At 56.2% G+C, this 21,516-nt stretch overlaps 1 protein-coding gene across 2 annotated transcripts in view; it reads right to left on the bottom strand.

Moving 5' to 3' along the window:
- RIMBP2 (RIMS binding protein 2) overlaps positions 1 to 21,516 on the bottom strand; it is a 206,437-nt gene that overhangs the window by 173,494 nt on the left and 11,427 nt on the right. Inside the window, exon 1 of one of the 2 annotated variants that reach the window (XM_047697846.1) lies at positions 3,997 to 4,016. The exons of the other annotated variant lie outside the window; for it this stretch is intronic. The gene's annotated coding sequence lies outside the window, so the exon portion shown is untranslated. Of the gene's footprint in view, positions 1 to 3,996; positions 4,017 to 21,516 lie in introns of those variants that run through there. 2 annotated transcript variants of the gene reach the window in all.

The following is a 21,516-nucleotide window of genomic DNA, read 5'->3' as shown; positions in this document are numbered from 1 at the left end:
CCCTCCAGTGCCGTGGGCTAAATCAGCTTTCCCAGCTGTCAGCCTTTAATCCATCAGGGCAGACATGTAAGCTTGGTTAAGAGAGCAGTAAGACCCAGCCCGGAGACACAGACTACATTTAACCCACAGCTGCGGAGTGACCCAGACGCCACTAGGGGCCTCTTTCATTATCCGGTCCAGGAAGATGAACCCATACGAAGAATCCCAAGCACCCGGGTGGGAAGATGAAGAGTCGTTATTCCCAAGAGCCCGGACACCAGGGGCAGACTAATCCGTGCCCGGCGCCACACCAGCATCCGCACCCAGCCACGGCATGTGGCACCCAGGACTCACGGAAGGGACACAGCCCGCCTGCCCCTCCTCGGCTATGAAACCTGTGGGACGGCCAAGAGCCGCCGCTGGACCTGAGAGGGCCTGAAATCCACCCTGACGGGAGTATTTACCCCGTGGAATTAGGCAAAGACTATATGCCAGCTAGCTCAGCAGCAAGCACCACCCTCCTAAACCCACTTCTCTTTCGCGGACAAGAAAATACGTAAGAATTAGCCATCCCACAGCACGCAGGTCACGGTCACCAGCTCTGCCCCGAGCTCACTGCTCCCTCCCCTCCAGCACCGCTCGGCGCTGTGGACCCAGTTTTCCACGTCCCTCCAAAATCCCTGTGTTGAAATCCTAAGCCCCGGCGTGGCAGACTCAGGAGCCAAGACCTTTGAGAGGTGATGGACACGAGGGTGAGGTGTTCATGAGTGGGATTTGTGCTTTTATAAAAGAAGCCCCAGACAGCTCCCTGGTCCTCCCACAGCATGAAGACACAGTGGGAGACTGGCTGGCAGCAACCCAGGAAAGGGTCTCACCAAAACCTGCCCAGCCCAACGCCCACCTTGGCTTCCAGACCCCGGACTATGACACACAAACGTGTGCTGTCCCGTAAGTCTCCATCTGTGGGATTCCGTTACAGCAGCTCAGGTGGGCTTAGAAACCAGTCAACACACTCCATGCCCCAGACCCAAGCAACGAGATGAGCCTGAGACCCACGCCAGTCCAGAGCGGCCTCTCACACTGGGGAAAGTCACGGTCTTTCCTACGGGAATTAAGGGAGTAAGAAGCCACTTGGTGCTACAAGGGTGGCCAGCTTTAACTCCAAAGCAGCACAGACGAGATTGAAAAGAAACCAAGTCCTGGTTCGTGACATGGAGTCTCTAGGTCAAACCACACCTGATGCTGTCTTTATCTGGGCCATCAAGTTAACCTGACTCCATCCACTCCCTCTTAATGCTTAAACCATTTTGCATTTTTCTGTTAAAGGAAAGATTCCCAACCAATAGAAATCCCAAACCAAGGCTTTACATTTTGGGCCTCCCTTGCCTCACTGAATGGACTCACTAAAACCCTCTCTAATGAGTCAATCACTTAATAGCTTTGCTTGTGCTCCCAAGCTTTTAAAGAAAAACGAACAAAACCCAGAACCTCCAGTCAAGGACCTTCACACTCCATCCAAGCACTGGAACTTGTGAACACAGAAGCACGTCTACACCGTAGAAGTGACTGATTTGTACTCGGGCTGCTCTTAATGACCTTCTGTCCCCATGGCTTTCTGGCACGAGTCAAAGCTCGCAGACACACTTTGTGCCCTGTACTCCGGACTGAAGGGTGTGCCCACGTCCCAGCATGGGGTGTCACGGTCAGTGTCTCCTTAATCATGATGCAGCTTCATCTGCTGACTTTTCTATAATAAATAAGAAGTGAAACAAGTGTCCCCGAGGCTCTCAAGAGAAGGGGCAAAGCCCCTTCTGTGCCCCCTGCCAACAGGAGAATGGTGTGGCTCTGTGTGGGGCCACCTGGCCCCGTTTGTCACCAGCACCTAAACAATGGTGTTCGACGCAGAAACCCACTTCCATAAGTTGATCCTGAAGGACAAGAAGGGTTACAACGGGGGCGCCTAGGTGGCTCAGTGGGTTGAGCCGCTGCCTTCGGCTCGGGTCATGATCTCGGAGTCCTGGGATCGAGCCCCGCGTCGGGCTCTCTGCTCAGCGGGGAGCCTGCTTCCTCCTCTCTCTCTCTGCCTGCCTCTCTGCCTGCCTCTCTGCCTGCTTGTGATCTGTCAAATAAATAAATAAAATCTTTAAAAAAAAAAAAAAAAAAGAAGGGTTACAACGGAATCGGCGTACCTTTCGGCACGGCAAAATACCACAGTCGTCGTTTCCAAGAAAACAGGCACTCCCCAGTATCCCCTCAGAACGCACTCAGCCCTCAGAGGGCATTTCCCAAATCCTCAGCAAAATCAGAGCCAAGCAGTAAGCACCTAGTGTACCGCCATGAATTTGGCGGGATGTCTCCACGGGTGACTTAAATTTTTTCTGAATTATTTCCTACACTTCGAAAAGAATTTCTACAATGAATATGTTACCCCACTAATCCTGTAAAAACAACCTGAAATTACCGTAATTATGAAAAGACATAGAACATGCATGGTAACTTTTGCCGCAAAAACAGCGGAACGGTGGGGACCCTATGCACCAGGTTTTGTGCTGCTGTCCCAGCCAGGTGCGCCCCATGGCTCTGGGGGGACAAGCCCTTGGAAGCCCCATTCACGGGCCTCCCGGGTTCCCGCCCATACAATGGCATCAAGTTGGAGGGGCTGGGGTGGGAGCTGAGGGACAAGGAAGTACCAGAAGACAGAATCCAGTGACGTGTGTCCGTCAACAACCCACCAGCTTCTGGGCCGGGTCAGACACTGAGTGTGCGGTTTGACACAACGTACGTTTATTTCTCACACAACCCATCAGAGCAGGTGGTCCCAGTTGGTGGCTGATTCCCCTCAACCCAGAGGCTCAGGCCCCTGCTGTCTGTGGCTCCCCATTCCCCAGGAACCAGCAGGCCTCAGTGTCCCCATCACCCGGGCCCCAGAGCACACCCATCCCCTCCCTCCCCGCACAGCCCGCCCACATCTGGGCTTCTCAGGACAACCGAGACAACCACCTCGACAGGGAGGGTCTGAGGCCCAGCCGCCTCTCCAAAAGGGAGAGGGGATCGTGGGAGTAGGTGTCGCTTTTGCTCACGGGCGCAGGAAAACCCCCAGTCAGGTGAGACCCGGGAGCTCTGTGGGGAGAGGTGGCTGCACAGAGGGAGGGACCAGAGCTGAAGAAGCGTGAAGATGTGCCAGCACGTGTGGGCAGACCCGAGACGGTGTGATCTCCAGCTCGCGGAAACCCTGAAGACTGTGTCTGCTCCTTTGGAACCAAAAGCAAGAGGCATTTCCTGGCAAGCTGGCCTGGGGTGCACTGTGCTCTCAGTGGGCCATCTCACGCCCACTGCCCCAACAGGTGCGATTGCGTTCTTACCCCCCCGCCGAGCCCTGGGCATGCGAGAGCCTCCTGCAGCAGTCACGGCCAGTTCCCTGTCTGGCCTCCACCCAGAACTGCTTTGAACGCTGCATCAGGGCCTTGCCTCCTGGGCGCAGCCCCTCTGGTAACTGTGAGCGTCAGAGAGCCTCACTTCCCTTATTAGTGGGTTTGCCTCTCACACAGACCCACCTGGGAGGGGGCCTCCCGCCTGCACCCATGAGCCCGTGCACCCCTAGCATGCCCCCCCACACCAGTCTTGGCGTGTGAAGTCCAAAGGGAAGCCTCACTCTCCACGAACGCTGGTGTACTCTTTGTCCAGAAAAGCCCAGAGTTGGCCCCGTTGCATGAAGACCCCTTTTCTCCAGCCTACGGCTGAGGAAGCACTGGTTTTCCTAACCCATCATGGATTTCTGGAGGGGTGGGGCAAAGGGGCAGAGAGGACAGAGGGGAGCAGGGGAGAGAGAGAGTTCCTTCCCAAAGAAGCAACCGACCCTATAATTTCTCATTTAGACCTATGCCTTGAAAGGAAAATGCCACGAATAAATGGGAACTTCCTGACCTTGCAGGAAAATATCAAAGAGATTGAAAGCAGCGTTTTCTTGAACCAAAATTTATACAGTCTTGTTTAAAAAGGACAAAAACAAAAACCCACCTGCACTGTAAATGTCACAGGAAGGTGCTCAGCGTGGGTTGGGAAGGCTTGGGCGGAGCGGGGCTAGGTCTGAGAATGGAGACTAGCCCGAGCCCCCATCCAGGGCTCAGTGTTGCGTTTTGGAAGGGATCATTGTGCTTTCCCCGTGCAACTGGGTGTGGGTGGGAAGGGGTGTGCCACGCCAGCTGCCCGAGGAGACCCGGGAGTTCAGAAAGACAAAATTAAAAGAAGGCACTGCTCGAGCAAAGTGCAGGACAGGCCACCGGTGTGATGTGGCCACGGGACGTGGGCCACACAACAATACCTGGGAACGGACCCCAACTGAGTCTTTCCCTATTAGAAACCGTGTGGGGCCAGGGAGTGTGACAAGCCCTGCAGGCACCCCACCCAAAACAGGCCTGAGGCCTTAACAAAATCCTCCACAAGGACCTGCACCTGCCCCAGGGGACAGAGAAGAAGGGGCCCTCGGCAGAGGGTGTGGCTTCGCTGAGCTGCTGTGTGCCTCCCTCACCGTCTTCCACAAAGTCTGCGATTTCCAGTCTCTGACGCTCCTCTGAAGGGGCCACCAACGTGCTTCTTTTTTAAATTTCCCTTTCGGTGTATATTTTATCTCCCGTTAAATATGCGCGTGCTGAGAATATTCAAACTCAGAGGAAGAACAGCTGGACAGGAGCCCGGCCACATTTCAAGCGTGGATCTAGTTAGGAGCAGAGAGCTTGGCCACGTGAGAACGAAACGCAAGGTGCTTGATTTATTTCCCTGTCCTCCCACAGCCCCACCCCCGGAGCCCTTGGAAAGACCACACGGACTCCCAGCCCCCCAGGAGCCGCGGCGGCCCGGGGAGGCCAGCCTGGCGCAGGGAGAGCCGCCCAGCACGGGCTCGGGTCCCCCTCCCCCAGGCCCCTCACAGATCCCACGACCACCTTCCGCGGCCACCCCAGGTGCCAGCCAGAGGCCTCTGCTTCTGAAATGCCACAGCCACGGTCCCCGAGCCGCTACCGGCGCCTGGCTAATGTGGCAGGAAAGGAAATTTTCTGGTTTGCATTCATATGTGCCAAACTCTTGCATCTTCTCTGTTCTGCATTTGGAGAAAATGTGGCCACTTCAACTAGGAAAAAAGGAGTCGATGACATTTGGGGAAAAAATGGACCAGGAAGATCGTATTTCACTGAGTAAATTGACAAAAGGTCAAAAACCTTGATCTTTACCACCGATGTGCTTTGTCTGAAACCTGAACCACCTCTTAAATATTTATAGGTGAGAGCCGTGACCGCAGCTCACGGTCGCCCCGAGCCCAGGGGAGCCAGGCCACCGGTTCCGTGCCGGGGAGGCTCAGTGCAGGGACAGGCCCGCATTCCTGCTGCGGTCGGATCCAGCTGTGGGCCAGCAGCCACGGGGCTTGGAAGCAGCACCGTGAGCTCCTTGCTTCAGACAGGAGGGAAGGGATGCGCAGGCAGATGGAAGCACCAGTCGGGAGCACGGCGGCCCCAGACACGCACTCTCGGCCCAGCTCTGTCTGCTGTGGCCGTAAACGGGGACGCCCCAGCGGCCACGCCCACACCCAGCACCCAGATCTTGGTTGCTAAATACGTTCTCCAACAAAAGAAACCATGGTCCTGGGGCGCTTGGGTGGCTCAGTGGGTTAAGCCTCTGCCTTCGGCTCAGGTCATGATCTCAGGATCCTGGGTTAAAGCCCCACATCGCGATCTCCGCTCAGCAGGGAGCCTGTTTTCCCCTCTCTCTCCCCCTGTCTCTCTGCCTACTTGTGATCTCTGTCAAATAAGTAACTAAATCTAAAAAGAAAAAGAAACCACTGTCCTTGATGAAGAAGGGCTAATTCTGGGACCGGAGCAGGGAGCATGCCCAGTGGGCTACGGGATGGGAGCAGCGTATGACACCAGAGGTCAGAAGCGGGGGCCCACACAGAGCGCAGGGGCCTGGAAGGCACTCCCTGGGCCCTTTCCTCTGTGCATTAAGGGACATAATGATAATAAGTCCAAGCCCGGAACAAAGCTATGATCCATTAATCCACACTAACATAAATAAATAAAAAATATATAAATGGGGAGAAAGAGGAAAGCTTTTCCTTTTTTGTTTATTTAAGATTTTATTTACTTATTTGACAGAGAAGGAGCACAAGCAGGGGGAGCGAGGGGGAGAAGCAGACTCCCCACTAAGCAGGGAGCCCAATGCAGGACTCGATCCCAGGACCCCGGGATCACGACCTGAGCTGAAGGCAGACATGTAGCCACCGGAGTCCCAAGGCGTCCCCCAGGTTTCCCTACAGAGGAAAACCAACAAATAACCGTCGAAGGAATCACAAAACCACATTTTAAGTGTCCTAAGAAGCAGGTGTCATTGTGGGTAAGAGTCGGCCATGGACGCTAACGTGGGGCGTCCGATGAGAAATAGGGACTTCCCATGACCTGGTCTCACAGTCCCTCCCCACAAACTACCTGCCAACCACAGAGAGGACCACGGTCACTTCACATCGAAGGATCTCGGCGACTGATCCCCAGCCCACTGACCCCGGTGCTCATCCCCCAAAACCCGTGGCAGGTGTCAGCACTCACCCAGGCCCCCGCAGGAGCCGGCACCTCCTGCCTGAACAGAGAATCTGAGCGCAGTCATGGGGGGTGCCCCACATACCCCACATTGGGGGCAACTGTGACATTGTGGGCCTGTGTCCCTCAAAGACGGTCAAGCGAGCACAGAGACAGAAAGGCTGAGACCCTGCTCCCAGGAGATTCAGGGGGATTGGGAGCAGCCCGAGTCAGCACCACTCGGTACCCGGGATGGGTCCTGCTGGGGGACAAAAGGAAGAGGGACAGCTACGAAGGGTCTTACGGGACAAGGTAAACAATGTGAATGTTGCCTAGATGGACTGAGTCATAGCACTGTATCGGAGCTTGACTGGCAGCCTTGCGGGTTTCCCGTGGTTTTGAGAGGGGGCGTTCTCGCTCTTGGGAAGGAGCAGGGAAGAGTGCTGTCAAGGCGGCATGCTGTCTGCGGCTCCTCAGAGACGGGGACACGGGGACAGCCTCGGGATGGCACACAAGCAGCAGCCGCCCCCACAGGGGACCATGGAACCTGTTCTTACAGCTTTTCTGCAAGTCCCCCCAAAGGTCTCCTTCCTTCCAAAGTCCACACTAAAGGCTTTAAAACAAACACAGAAACAAGGACCTCACAGGAGCTTGAAAGCAGGGCCATCGGGACAAGAGGTTGTGAAACTGGGTTTTGCCTGCCCCTGTGTCCCCAGTGGCTCTCGCTCCGGCCCCTCCCCCACCCGCCATGTGGCACTCCTGGGCACCAAGCAGCTCTTTCTTTACCCCAATGTTCTCCAAAGTTACTGTCAAGGCAGGACTACATGACCTTCGGATCGTGAGTTCAAGCCCCACGTTGGGCTCCACAGCCAGCATGGAGCCTACTTACAGATAGGTACGTAGGTAGGTAGGTACATAGATAGACAGATAAAGGCAGGACTACTTCCGTAAGAAGAGTCTTGGTCTAAGATCCCAGCACACTGATCACATCCCATCAGTCCATCCCTATCTCACTGCTGCCTGCTTGGGTTTGGTCTGAGCTCTGCGGGAAAGAGGCAACAAGTTCCCGTGCCTGGTACAGGGCCTGGCATACATACTGTTTATCAAATGAGGGGGAGAGGGGAGAGGGGAGAGGGGAGGTGGGGAGAGAGGAAGGAGTGGGGAGGAAGGGTGGGAGGGAAAGAGGAAGAAGGGGAAGAGGAAGGGAGAAAGAAAGAAAGGAGGAAGGAAGGGGAGGGAAGGGAGGAAGGGAAGGAGGGAGGGAAGGAAGGGGGAAGGGAGGGAGGGAAGGAAGGGGAGGGGAGGGAGTTAGGGAAGGGCCCAGAAGGGATGGGCAGGGCAGGAGGTAGGAAGAAAAAAGGATGAACAAAGACAGGAGGTAGGAAAGGATGGGGGAGGAAGGTGATGTCCCCGTCTTTTAGGGACAAAAGGGACTTGACAGACTGTATCCGATCCTGGCTGGAAACAGATGGCTCACTTAAATTGGGTAATTTGAAGAGAACTGAGTAGAAAAATTGTTTACAGAGTTCTGGGCAGGACACAGAAATCAAAAGGTGGGAGCCTCTCCCTGGGCCAGCAGCAGCTCGAAGCCCCCCTAACACATAAGAGGGAAGAGAAAGAGGAATCACCATGACCCAAGGAAGGCAGGGCAGCAGTGAGAGAGGGAGACGAATGTGACATGTGACGGGAGGGGGAGGGACAGAGGGAAGGGAAGGGAGGAGGGAGAAGGACAGAAGGGGAGACAGGGAGGGAGAGAGGAAGAAGGAGGGTAAGGAGAGAAAAGGGAGAAGAAAAGAGGGAGGAGGGAAGGAGGAGTGAGCATACCAAGGAGAGAAGGGGAGGGTAAAGAGAGGGAAGGAGGGCAGGGAGGGAAGGAGAGGGAGGGAGGAAGGGGAGATGAAGGGGAGGGGTGCATAAGGAGGGAAGGGGGTCAGGAGTAGGAGGGGAGGAGGGAGGGAAGGAGGTAGAAGGGAGGAAGGGCAGACAAGGAGGGGCAGGGAGGGATGGGGAGGGCTGCCCCCCCAGCCCAGCCACCCAACTGTGTGGCGTCCAGGCGGCCCACCCGCTGGGGCCAGAGCAGGTACAGGAGCGGGTCCAGAGGGACAAACAGGAAGTAGGAGGTGGGCAGCCACGGGTGGTGGCCATAAAGCACCAGACTGTCAGTCACCGCCCCACCCCAGCCTGGGAGGGAACCCCAGGACCCTTGGGACCTCCCGACTGACAGAAGCATCCTGGCTGTTCATGGCGGCCAGCGAGCGGCTCACCAGGGTCCTGGTCCCGCTGGAAGAACCACGTGCTCAGCAGGCTGGGGCCTTGTCCATATGACACCTGCGGACCCCCGAGGAGGTGAGGGCCCTGGAAGCCGTGTCCTCTGTGACCTAGCTCCTGGTCCTCAGCCCTGAAGTGCCCCGCGGGTCTCCAGCCTCGCTCTGAGTGGGAAGGGGCAGTGGCCACAGGAGACTTGCCTTCCTAGTCATCTCCCCATGGGAAGACTGCAGCCCCGTGGACCCCGGCACCTGCCCTCCCAGGTAAGGAAGCTAGGTCTCAGACAGAGGGACACCGGGCACGTGAACCCACACATGAGCCTGGCTCTGCAGCCCTCCCACGTGGTGGCCAGTCTGACAGCGCAGCAGCTCGTGAGAACATGGAACAGCACTCCACATGTGGAACAGCCCAGACCAAGGCAAGGAGCTGAGAAGCCACCCGTCGAGTGGCAAGCATGGGGTTCGGGCATGTTCACTATGGAACTCACACACAGCCAGGGCTCCATAGATGGGTTATAAATCAGTTTCAAAACCACAGCACGTGGTTGGACATAAAAAGACAAGATCCAACGGAAGATATGCCACGAACACTAGCGGAGTGTCCCCGACACCGTGGGGCCAGCATAACCTCCTGAGGGGTCACAGGATGCCTGGCTGCGAGCAGAGCCCATGTAGACCATGTCTGCCATCCGAGAAGAAGCAAGCATCCCTTCACCTGTTCTCGTGGTCTGTTGGGGGTCAGAGCTCACCCCCAAAAACACGTACCCACACCCTAATCCGGAGAGTCACCATGAATGTTATGTCATTTGGGGAAAGGGTCTTAGCGGACACTCAGTGAAGGTCCTTGAGATGAGATGACCTCCAATCATACAGGGGTGCCCTACATCTAATAACTTCTGTTCCTGTAAGAGACACAGGGGGTGGGGGGGCAGACACACAGATGGGAGAGGAGGAGGCAGGGAACAGCCTCCCGAGAGCCTCTGGATCAGACCTCGATCTCAGGCCACGGACACTGACCAAGTGTGCTGTGGACACTGGTAAGAGCAGCCACCGGGAGCTCGGATAGTCCCTGCGATGCTCGCAGAAGCAGACCTTCCTGGCTGTGTGAGCGCCATCTGCCAGGACCCAGCACTCACCCCTCTTCAGGACGAGTCTCCAGGCCTCAGCAACACGGTCCCCTCCACCACGTCCATCGTCCCTGGGTCTTCAGATGCCCAGCGCCTTCTCGTCATTACCAGCTCAGCTCACTGTCACAGGTGGCCGGCCCCCAACAGCTGGCTGGCCTGACCCCCTGGGGTCCCTAGGGGTCTCTCTCCCACACCTGCCTCCACCAGAGAGGCTAGGAAGGATAAATAGTAGCTTATCCAACCTCCCTCGCAGCCCTGGATGTCCAGCGAGGCAGATGTACCCACTGGCTCATAAGTAGTCTGTTGAGGGAGCTTTTAGGATAGCTCCTACTTTCCTGATAGTGGAGCCAGATGGGCTGGTGCCATTTTCCCCGTAATGAGCACAGATGCAGTGGCTGGAGGTACAACAGCCACTTTGTGACCTTGAGGGAAAAAAAAAAACCAAGAGAATTACAGGAGATGCTGGCCCTGAGTTTCCATCAGTAGTTCCCTACTTTCAGGCTTCTTGGTGAAAAAGGACACCCACCACTTATTTAAGCCATGGTAGGTCACATTTTCTTACTCTTAGATGACATCATTCCCAACGGATACATTTCCTCACCAAAGAGGAGTTCCAAAGCTACTCCAACAGACACTGTGCCCTCCAGAGAGCTCTACCACGTCACCCTCATTCCCGTTGGCACATGAACTTAAGTTACCTGGTTAAGTTAGCAACCATCTGCCCTCCTCTCCCGCGTCCCTAGAATATAGGTCCCATGAGAACAAAGACATCCTCCATCTTGTTCACCACCTTGTCCCCAACGCCTACAACAGTGTGGGTGACAACATACTTGGGGAGGATCTAGTCAGTCTTCAAGCTCAGCACGGCTGAAATTTGAGGCTAGATCATTCTCTGTTGCTCAGGCCTGCCCTGTGCATGGCAGACTTGGCCTCTGTCAACCCGATCCCAGGAGAATGCCCCCACCACCCTGGGACCACCAACATATGTCCCCTGGTGGCAAGCCACCAGCTCGAGACCTGCCGACTCACTGAAGGAGCGAGCGAGAGAAGGAATGAATGAAAGGCCCTCCCTAAGTGCACACAGAGACGGCACCACGCAGAGAGACGCTGACCGAGGATCTCTGGAGGAAACGCCACTTTGGAGACATAGCTGTTTATAACCAAGTGAGCCCAATGGAAAACGGCCATCATGCCAGCATCTTTGCTCACTTGCCCTTGGACAAAATCTGAGATGTAATGTGATGTGGCCTTAGGCTAGAAAAAGGTCTCATTTTCAGGTCTCCCACCTCCGATGGGATCGCCACGGCTGCTCAGCTCAGAACATCATCCATCAATGCTCCAAGGGCAGAGACAAACTCTAGTGAAAGCCCAAAACCCCGCACTAACACCCCAGTCCCCAGGAAATTTCCACAGATGGAATTGGAGATAAACACGCACCCTCAGCCAGGCCTGATTCCCGCAGCCCGACTCATTAAATCAATTAAATCACTTGCTTGGCAGGGTTATTTATGGAAATAGGAAATCGTGTTCCATCAGCTAAACACTGTCTCTGAAGCGAAGGGTGAGCTGAGCTCATAGTCCCCTAATTTGGGTGGACCGCACCTTGAATTCCGTGAAGCAGCTCTAACTTCAGCCAGCATTCTCAGGGCCGTCCAGCGTCTCATGTCCCCTCGTAGTCTTGCCGCATCTCCTTTTTCAGGCCCAGAAGGGAAGCATAAAGGGCTTGTTGGCTTGGACATGTTGCCAACTGAGCAAGAACAAAGACTCTTTGAGAGTTTAACAGCAAATCCTATACCAGGTCAAAAAACAGATGCCAGTGTGGCAGGCCAGGAAAGGGGATGAACGAAGCAGGCAGGGGAGGCTGAGGGCAACTGAAGGAGGAAGGGCCATCCGTCCCTGTAAGGTGATTGTGGCCACACGGAAGCAGAGCCAGTGGTGCCAGAACCCCTGGTTTCTTTCAAGAAAACTGTCAGAAATCTGGAATAGTGTGGGAAATGCGTGGAGTTTCAGTTTTAAACATTGGCAACGAACTCAGAACTGAAAAACGCAACGTTTGCAGACCTTATCAGGTCATTGAGATCCATACTTTGTGAACTTCACCCTGTTTCTCCTCACACTCCTTATGCCTCAAGAGTAGCTTCAAGTGACTGCCTGCTTCTCGTTTAGGGATTTGTTCTGCCCTCTGGGGAAATAGGGAAGTCCCCAAGGAAAGGACAGCCTGTATCAGAAAAGGAACACTAGAGTCCTCCAAGGAACAGCCCCGACTTGGGACTCTAAGAATTGGAGTGGCTGCTTCTGGTCTTGACAGGGGAACACAATTGGGGCTAAACTCTTAGAACAGCCACAAAACTAATCCCCGTTTGGGTTTCCAGTAAACGCAGGGACTGCTCCCAGGGACTGCGGAGGAGGCAGGTACCAACCTGGATGTTCCATCTGGACGCCATCTGCCTCCCAGGCCTGTGTCTGGGGCTGGCTGTCCAGTCCTCTGCAAGACTCGCCCCATCAACCCGGAGCAGGCACCCCTCCTTCTGTCTTAGGCACAGACATGCCAACAGCCCACTTGCGGGGAGCCCTAAGCACGTGATCAGCGCCCCACACAGACGTCAAGCTGGAGTTGAGGGTACTGGGGCCGGCAGACACACGCCACGGTGCAAAGGGGGCTACATTCCAGGACGGTTCACTCGGCCGCTGGCCAAGGCACCACGGCGCAGAGCCTGACAAACTTTGGAGGGAAGTGTGGGTGGGCTTGCTACCCCGAGGCCCAGCAGCAGCCCAGCTCAGCCTGGGGGCAGGGGGGTAGTGAGAACCACAGAGGTCTCTGTGCAGTATTCATGGTGGCCTGCAGGACAAAGTGGGAGGGCAGGGCGACTGCCACCCCACCCCACCCCACCCCACTCCTCCACCCCAGGGGCACGGTGGTCAGACCTGCAAGGGCAGTAGGCAGATAAGGGAGGTGAGTCTGGTGTTATCACTCCAGGCGCTGTTTTTAAATGAGGAAAACACGCCCAGCATCAAAGTGACCTGTCTTTATGAGTGTGATGTGGCCTTATTCGGTATCTGGTGTGCTCATCCTTATTCGGCAGAGATCAGCACAGCCCAGCCCCTTTTCATCAGCCCGACAGACTGGCTGCCATCACCCCTGTCACTGCCCAGCCCCCCACAACCACTAACCCACCTCCTGCCTCTAAAGATCTGTGTCTCGGGCCACATCACGCAGTAGGATTTCTCTGTATGTTCCCATTCAATTTCAGTGGGTTGAGATTCTGATAGGCATCTTCTAGATGTTCCAGACAAGGAGCAAAGTTCAGAGAGCACAGAACATTAGTCTGAAGACACAGACTGTGAGGGGCAGGGGCAGGGTTGGAGCCCTGGGCAGGCAAGCCTCCAGGGACAGACCATGTCAGAGGCCCCGTCCCGGCGCCGGACTGTCCACCACAGCCCTGACGCCCTGCCCTGACCGGGATGTCCCCGTGCTCACCAGGCATGGGCCAACTCTGTGACCTCCCACCCCCACCCCTCTCTCCCTCACTGAGCTCCCAACACCTGTGATGGACCCTCACAATCCTGCCCCCAGATCCCCCCTTTGAGAAAGACACCTATTGGATTTTGGCTGCGAACCACAGACAGCGGCCTCTTGGATACTAATGCTGCTCAACCGTGCAGGGGGGTGGGGGGGCTGCTTGCTCTGCCTTTGCCAGCCAGCGGACAGCCCCTCCTGGGAACGGCTGACCTCCCAACAAAACACTCCAGTTTCTTATCTGACTCTCCATCCCACGTCCCCACCTCTGATTCCTCCAGCCTCCTCATCCCCACCTAGAAAAGAGAAACCCCTGTGCCCGACCTCTGGGACGCCTGCCCCCCGGCTCAGTGCCCTCCGTGCTGCTGGGGCCCCTGCTGCTGCCCCCAGCCAGAGTCCTGTCCAGGGAACGCCCTCCTTCCAGGCCCAGCTTTGTTCCCTATTTGACACTAATCGCAAATTCCTCATGTCCCCTGGATCAAGACAGTTGTTAGGAATCATGGCCCCGTCTACTGAGGACACGGAGCACGCCCTCTCCCGTGGTCACTCAGCGCCCGTACCTCCGCCCACAGGACCCGAGCGGCCACCGTCCCCTTCCTGCCACACGGAAGGAAGACGCAAACCAAGACATGGGATGTGGGAACCACGAGGCTCGGCAGGGCCCGGCGGGTGGCAGGGAGGGCTGCCGGCGATGAGACGTTTAAATCACAGCAGAGATTCAACGTGACGACCGTGCCAGGCAAGGGGCTCAGTCTGCCAAGATTAGGATTTGAGGATGAAGCAGATCGTTGGCACGGCGGTGCTGGGCATGGGCCCACGGGCGCCCGCGGCCAGGCGTTTAGCCACAGGCTGGCTCCACAGCGGGGGCGGCCTGGCACGGGGAGAGACGGGCCGTGGCTTCCAACACCCCCACATGCCCGAGCACCACCTGCCAGCTGGCCGGGTGCCCCTTGAGGGGCCAGGGACCATATGGCAGCATGGGTTCTGGGCACAAGGGGCGGGGTGGGAACGTTCAGGGGAGGGGTCCTGGAGGGACCCGGCAGGGAGAGAGGCGCAGGGGGCCGGCACCAGCCCTCCTGTAGGTAAGAAACGTGGGACACCCGCGATGCAGCGTTTGTAACCTGGACGCTGTTGCAACTGGAGACCAGCTTCCAGGTGAAATCCTCGTGAAGAAAGGGAGGCTGCATTCTCTCCTTGGCAGATCCCTGAATGTTCTGGAAGTGGAAACATCATTAGGGTCTTTCTCTGGTTCTAAAATAATGCGTGCATCGTCTCTGCCCATCTCAGTTGGCAATGCTTGTCGTAAACTAAGGGAAAATTAAGGGGACAGAGAATGGTGGGAAAAGGTGATTACTGTCTTGTTCCACGCGGTTCTGTGCTGTCCCTCTACTGGACGTCCGCTTCGCTTGCTAAGGCTCCCAGGTGACCGGACGTTGGGCTGACAAGTCACCACGGAGGAAGAGAATGCTCTGGAAACACGGGACAACTCAGACGGGCAGAGGGAACAGTGTGACAGCTAAGAAGGTCGCAGGGCTCTGGCCGTGCTCTGCCCACACTCACTCACACCCGCCAGAGATTCACCCATTCAACGCTTTCGTGAACATCATCAGGTGTGTGGGGCTCAGGCCCCGGACACACAACCATGGATGATTTAATGCCACATCCCAAGTAAAATGTGATGCTAGAACATCACTGCCAGGAGACGCGGCGGACGGAGCCCAGAGACCCAAACAATGCAGCGGCCGGGCTCAGTCAGCCATCTCACATAATTCAGGTGGAGGGAAGGATACACACGCTGCAGAAGGAATTAGACACCAGGAGAAGCCAGGCTCGTTTCCACAAGGTTCTGCTGCTGTTGCAGACACTGTTCCCAGCTCCCAACCTGGGCCGCAACATTCCCCTGCCACGTCTCCTACAGCAGCCCCCGCCCCCGCCCGCCAACCAGTCCTCAGGCACACGGTCCTTCCAGATCTCGGCATGGCCTTCGCCCTGCACCCTGGCAATCAAAAAGGCCGAGTCCACCTGCCTCCTCCCACACGCCTCACTCTCCACCGCACCTCCCGGCCCTCTTTCCAGCACACTGCTCACTCCCAATAGCAGGGGGCAGATGGAACATTCTAGAATACTCGGGAGCTCTCTGGCAGCTCCCTCCCACTATCCAGATGCCACTCCCCAGACCTCCCGCGTCCCGGGCCCGCCAAGCCGCCGCCATCCCCGCCTCCCCAGACAAGCCTGTGCTCACAGCACCTGCCGCTCTCGGGAATGGTCCAGCTCTTCACAAGGGCTGCTGGCCCCTCTCAACAGGTCAGACGCAGTGTGAGCAGAGAGAGCCGCCAGGCCGCCAGGCTGGGAATCAGTGCACCCCCGTGGCCTTGTTTCCCTGCAGTCGGTCCACAGGACCAACAGGAGCCTGTGACCTCTCCCGTCCGCAAGCATGAGACCCGAGCAGGCTTCCTGGAGAGACTGCAAAGGTGTCAAGGGAAGAGGGCTGGAGCCCCCATAGTGCAGGCTGCGAGCCAGCAAGTCAGGGACCAGCTCCCTTCCTAGAGGCCAGGAGAGGGGAACGGCCAGCAGGCCCGGTTCGCCGGAGAAGCCGCTCCTCACTCAGACCCGCCCCGCTCTCAGGGGAGAAGAGCAGCTCAGCAAAGCAGCAGCGCACCCGCACGTCCAGTTCAGATGTAGCAGGAAATCATTTTTAGGTAAATATTAGCTGGAAAATCAAGGCTCCCTCGTGGTGTGCACGGTGCCCTGTTCTCTGTGGCCCCGCCCCCCCGCTGGTCGTGACAGCTGCGTCGGGATCGTGGCAGTGAGCCCACGAAGGTTTCCCAGACTCGTGGACACGCAGAACTATGTGGGAGCTGCGGTCAGGGGACTGGGGGGGCCCGGCGGGCGGGACCTGATGCTGCCAAGTGGACGTGGGAATGCACTGTCGGTAAAGGTGCAGAAAGGATGAAGGCTGCCATGTCCCTGCTCAAAGGCACGTCAGTGAGAAGACAGATGGGGGAGGCGGTGGGGCCAGTCTTCTTCCTGCTGCGGGAGTGAGCCCAGCGCACAGACAGAGGAGAGCAGTGGCCTCCGCAGCTGGAAGCCTTAAATAGATGGCCTCAGGGGGCAGGTGGGGAGGTGGACAGTCTGGGCTGCCGCAGGCGGGTGCAGGGGTCCCCCCCAGGCCCGGCTTGCAGGTGCCGCCCAGCCCCCTCCCCTGCTTCGTCCCCCCCTGCTGCCGGTTGGTAATCCAGCCTCTCAACTGCCTGGTGTTGAACAAGGAAGAGTGAAGGGTGACTTGATGAGCCTTTGTTCTCCCTTTTATTTATTAAATTATAATGAAAAACCGTTAAAGGCACCGGGCATCTCATCAAGACGCTGGCAGTGTCCCTCTAGGCGGGGGTTCTCCTGCTTCCCCACTCCCCAGCCGGGAGGCCTCCCTTCCCCTCGGTGATGCCCGCCCAGCCATTCCCCATCTTGCCCCCAGCACCGCTGTGCGTGGATTCCAGCAAAGACTTGTCCAAACTTCACAGCGTGGTCGATCGGATTCGGCTAGGTCTCTATGCCCGTGTTTAAATAAAGCAGAACAGAGTGGACCAGGATGGAACAGAACGGGAGACATGGAATGACATAGAATAAATGAGGGGCTAATCTTGCCTCCATTTTATAGACAAGGGCCCTGAGAGCAAAGGCCACTCCATGGGCAAGTGCCTAAAACAAGATTGAACACAGAGCCTTCTCCTGTGACTCTCAAGCTCACCCCAATATTTTTTGAAGATTTATTTATTTCTTTGAGAGGGGGAGGGAGAGTGGGCAAGTGGGGGTTGGGGCAAAGAGAGAGGACATCTCTAGCAGACTCCCTACTGAGTGCAGAGCCTGACACGGGGCTCGATCCCACGACCCTGAGATCACACCCTGAGCCAAAACCCAGAGTCGGCTGCTACCCTGACTGAGCCATCCAGATGCCCCAACTCACCCCACATTTTTATCACAGAACTTCTCAGAGCACGCTTCTCTGCCTCTCCTTCTAGCCCAGACACTCCGTGTGACGGGACGTTCATACTCTGGCAACAGTGGTCACAGAGCCATTTGATTGAATGATGGATAGAAGGAATGAATAAAATGTGAAGGAAAGTGCAAAGTTATCTCAAAATTCAGTGTCCGATGGTTCTTGCAGCTTCAGTCCTGAAATAACCAGCAACCAGAGGGCTCGGGTCCTGAGCCTGCTCCCATAATAATGCCTTTTATCCCCCACCCCGAGAGGGCAGCTCACACTTGAAGTCACATGAGAATCATAGTTTTTCTAATGCACTTCCTGGAACCTTCTTTTTAAAGATAATTTAGACAATTGGGAAAAGTCAGAGTGGTGTGTGCACATATGCACATGAGCACATGCACTCGCACACAGGCACACATGTGCATGCACATGTACAAGGACACACACGGGCACATGCATGCATGGGCACACATACAGGTGTGTGCACACAAGCACAAGCATGCACACACAAGCACAGGCACACCTGTGCACACATACACAGGCACAGAGATATGTGCACATATGTACACATGTGCACACTGATGTGCACACATGCATGGCACATAGGTATGCACACATGAACGGGCGCACACATGAACGGGCACACACATGTGCAGGCACACCTGTGCACACATGCACACGTGTGTGGGCATGCACACATACCCACAACCATGCATGGGCACACGGATATGCACATATATGTACAAGGACACACATGCACACAAACATGCACTGGCACTCGTGTGCACATGCAAGGCACACGTGTGTAGGTGTGCGCCCACACTAGCAAACATATGCACATGTGCACGGGCACACAGATATCCACAAGCGTGCACACATACACCTATGCACACGCACACATGTGTGCCCACACACGCACTAATCCTGGCAGAATGACGAGCTTGAGAGGGAGAATCACCCAGGGAAATTAGGTCAACCACAAAACCTGATGGCCATTTATCACACAGGGGCTATTCTTTAAAAGCAACAATCCTCAGTGCCCTAAATCCCAAGGGGAGGACCATGAGAGGAGGACTGTGTGAGGTTCTGCATTACAACCTTTGAGGGCCAAGTCCAGCCCCTTAAAGCAATGGCACCCAAATCAGTTCTACTTGGGCAGCTGCAGAATCCATTTGTTTTCCCAAGACCTTTGGGCCAAATAAGAGCATATCTTTCAATAATGGATCCTTGAGCTCCGTGGGCAAGACAGCTTCCACCTGAATGTGTGAGCTTATAATCAAAGAAGGGGGACAGAGCTGTCGCCACATGCCCCATGTCCGGCCACATCTCCTCCCCCGGCAGGGCCATTTCCTGCCACGCACACCCCTCGGTCCTGCTAGATGCACCTTCAACCGTCACACACACACACTTGAAGGGGGTCGGAAGCTCTAAGATATGGTATTGCTGGCAAAGACCCCCAGAAAGGGTCATGCAGGCCACAACAGGCCCAGAGACAACACTGCTCGATCACCAGCTGATTTCAGCCAATAATCCAGTGCAAGGAAGCTCCGTGCTCCCGGTTCCCGAAACAACGGCTCTTCATAACCAGAGAAGAGGACGGATGACAATTTGCAAGATAGCGTGCGGCCAAACAGAATCTACAGTGAGCTGAGCTCTTCGCAATGTTTTTGGATGGATCCCAAAATTACTGTCCCCACCACGACCAATAATGAAATAAACAGCTGCAGAATCAGGTTGGAGTTGGAGCAAAAATGGGGTGTGTGTGTGTGTGTGTGTGTGACAGAAACGGGTAGGAATGGGGTGTGTGTGTGTGTGTGTGACAGAAACGGGTAGGAATGGGGTGTGTGTGTGTGTGTGTGACAGAAACAGGTAGGAATGGGGTGTGTGTGTGTGTGTGTGTGTGTGTGATAGAGACAGAGAATGTGTGCCTTCCCCTCCTCCTATGGGAATGCAGAGTATTTCTTTTCAGCCATTACTCTGCTCCATAAGGACCATGGTTAAGAGGGTAGGCTCCAGAATCAGAGGGTCTAGATTAGGACTTGGACCCCCCAGTTACAAACTTGAACAAGTTACTTGATTTCTCAGCACCTCAATTTCCTCCACCCATACAATCAGAATTATTAACAGGGCTGTGTGGGAACTCAGTAAAATAAAGAATTCAACAAGCCTAGGGCAGGACCGGGCTCCTCCCGGGTGAAGAGCATCACAGTCACCTGCATTCCCTGTTCCCCGGGCCAGGACGGTGAGACTGGGTTTCCCACAATGCACTCGTGTCCATAAAAAGCTGCTGCATTTCTCACGCCCAGGGAAGTCCGCTCTAATAGGATCTTCCGGAATGCTTGCAGGTCACTGGGTCACTGTGGTGGGCACAGGCGGCATCGTCTGCCCAGAAGCCTGAAACTGTCACCACATATGCCAGACTGTCGGACTCTGACCCACCAGCCAGGAGCACAACGCTCACCTGTCACACCCCATCACCTGCCAACAATGGCCATCATCATCACACAGGTGCTCCCCACTGCCTCAGCCATGTTCGGCTCACCCTTCCCTCAAGAACACTTAATTCACTAATGAAAAGATTACATTAATGTTGGGGTCGAAAACTGCCTTTAGAATCTAGGAACAGGAAAGGCATTTTTAAATGATCATTGCTTTTAAAGCACAGAGTGGAAGGTCCCTTTGCCACACAGCGTCCCCTCCTGCAGCCCCGCCCCGCCCCACAGTCCCTGTGGCTTGGGGACATTGGCCCCGGGCCTGCTGAGCTGGCCTGGGGTCTGCAGCCCCGCACTGCGCAGGGCGGGGGCAGATCCCCTTGTAATCGGGATCTGAGACGCATTAGCCCCCATGTGACCCGCCCCTCCCGCCCAGCCCGGGCAGCCACAAACAATCCGCTGCTGTCCCTGCCTGCTCAGGGCTCCCTGTGTTTGCTCACATCCTGAATAAGGCTCAGCCACTTCAATGTGTGTTTTTAAGTGGATTCCCAGAAAAGGAGAAAGAAAAAAATAAAACAGCACCCCATGACGGGCAGCCTGGGACCTGCCGAGAGGAGGGTGGGTAGGGAGAGAGCTCTGGATGCGGGAGGGAGATCAGCCCCAATCGCGCAGGGACCCCTCACACGGTGTGGAGGCCTGGGCCCCTCTCGACCTCCCCCACCCCGCCCCTGCCCCCGAGGAGGAAGCTGTCCCCCTGTCCCCCACTGGGGAAGTCACCAGCTCTGCAGCCCCAGCAGTGCCTCCCTTCCCACACCCAAAGCTCCGGTGTCTGCACTGAGCCCCAAGTCAGGGGGACACAGCTCGTGGCCTCATGGATGCTCCTCCGACAGCAGGACCACCAGAGGGGCCGGGAGGTGAAGGTGAGGGGCAATAGCCCCTCCAGGATCCTGACCATACCAGCCCCTTCTCACAGGCTCTCAGAGAGCCTGAGCCCCAGCCTGCTGCTTGAGAAAACAAATGCACCCACAGATGGCAGTTTTCAGACCCAGGAGAAATCCGCCACTCGGCGCTTTCCAGCCTCTGACGTTCCTGCAGAAAGAATTCCCTGGAAGTCTCAGGAACCCGCCCACCTGCCTCCAGGCTCAGCTCCCTAGTTCGGTTTCCGGAGTGGGGGCTGCCCACCAGACAGGCCTCGGGATACAGCCCAGCGGAGGGCAATGATTTCCAAGCTGGGGCTCAAAGCCCAGGGGCTGCTTTCTGGTCACGTGCCCTCAGGCTAAGCTCTTCTCTCCCTGCCCAGCCCTCGGTCTACAGGGCCGAGACCAGAGAAATGCCTTCTGTGGGAGGCTCCTGGGGCCACCAACTACAGCGCCTTCAGGGGCTTAAAACCACAGAAATGCATCCTCCTGGACCTGGAGGCCAGGAGTCTGAAACCAAGCCATCCTGGGCGTGAGGAGAGGATCCTTGCTGCCTCTGGCACCGTCTAGCCCCCCAGGTACCCTTGGTTTGTGGCCTGGTCACTGCGGTCTGTCCTTGGGGTCACCTCCTCTGTTGTGCACCTGTGCACCTCAAAGCTCTGTCTGCCCCTCCCTTGGGGCAGCAGTTAGGCGCCCCCCCACCCCCGCCCCCAGACGATCCAGGCTCATAAATCCCCC

Source organism: Lutra lutra, chromosome 12 (genome assembly GCF_902655055.1).
Source record: "Lutra lutra chromosome 12, mLutLut1.2, whole genome shotgun sequence".
Lineage (NCBI taxonomy): Eukaryota > Metazoa > Chordata > Mammalia > Carnivora > Mustelidae > Lutra > Lutra lutra.
The sequence above is the reverse complement of the archived record's forward strand: the minus strand, read 5'-3'. Positions and strand labels throughout refer to the sequence as shown.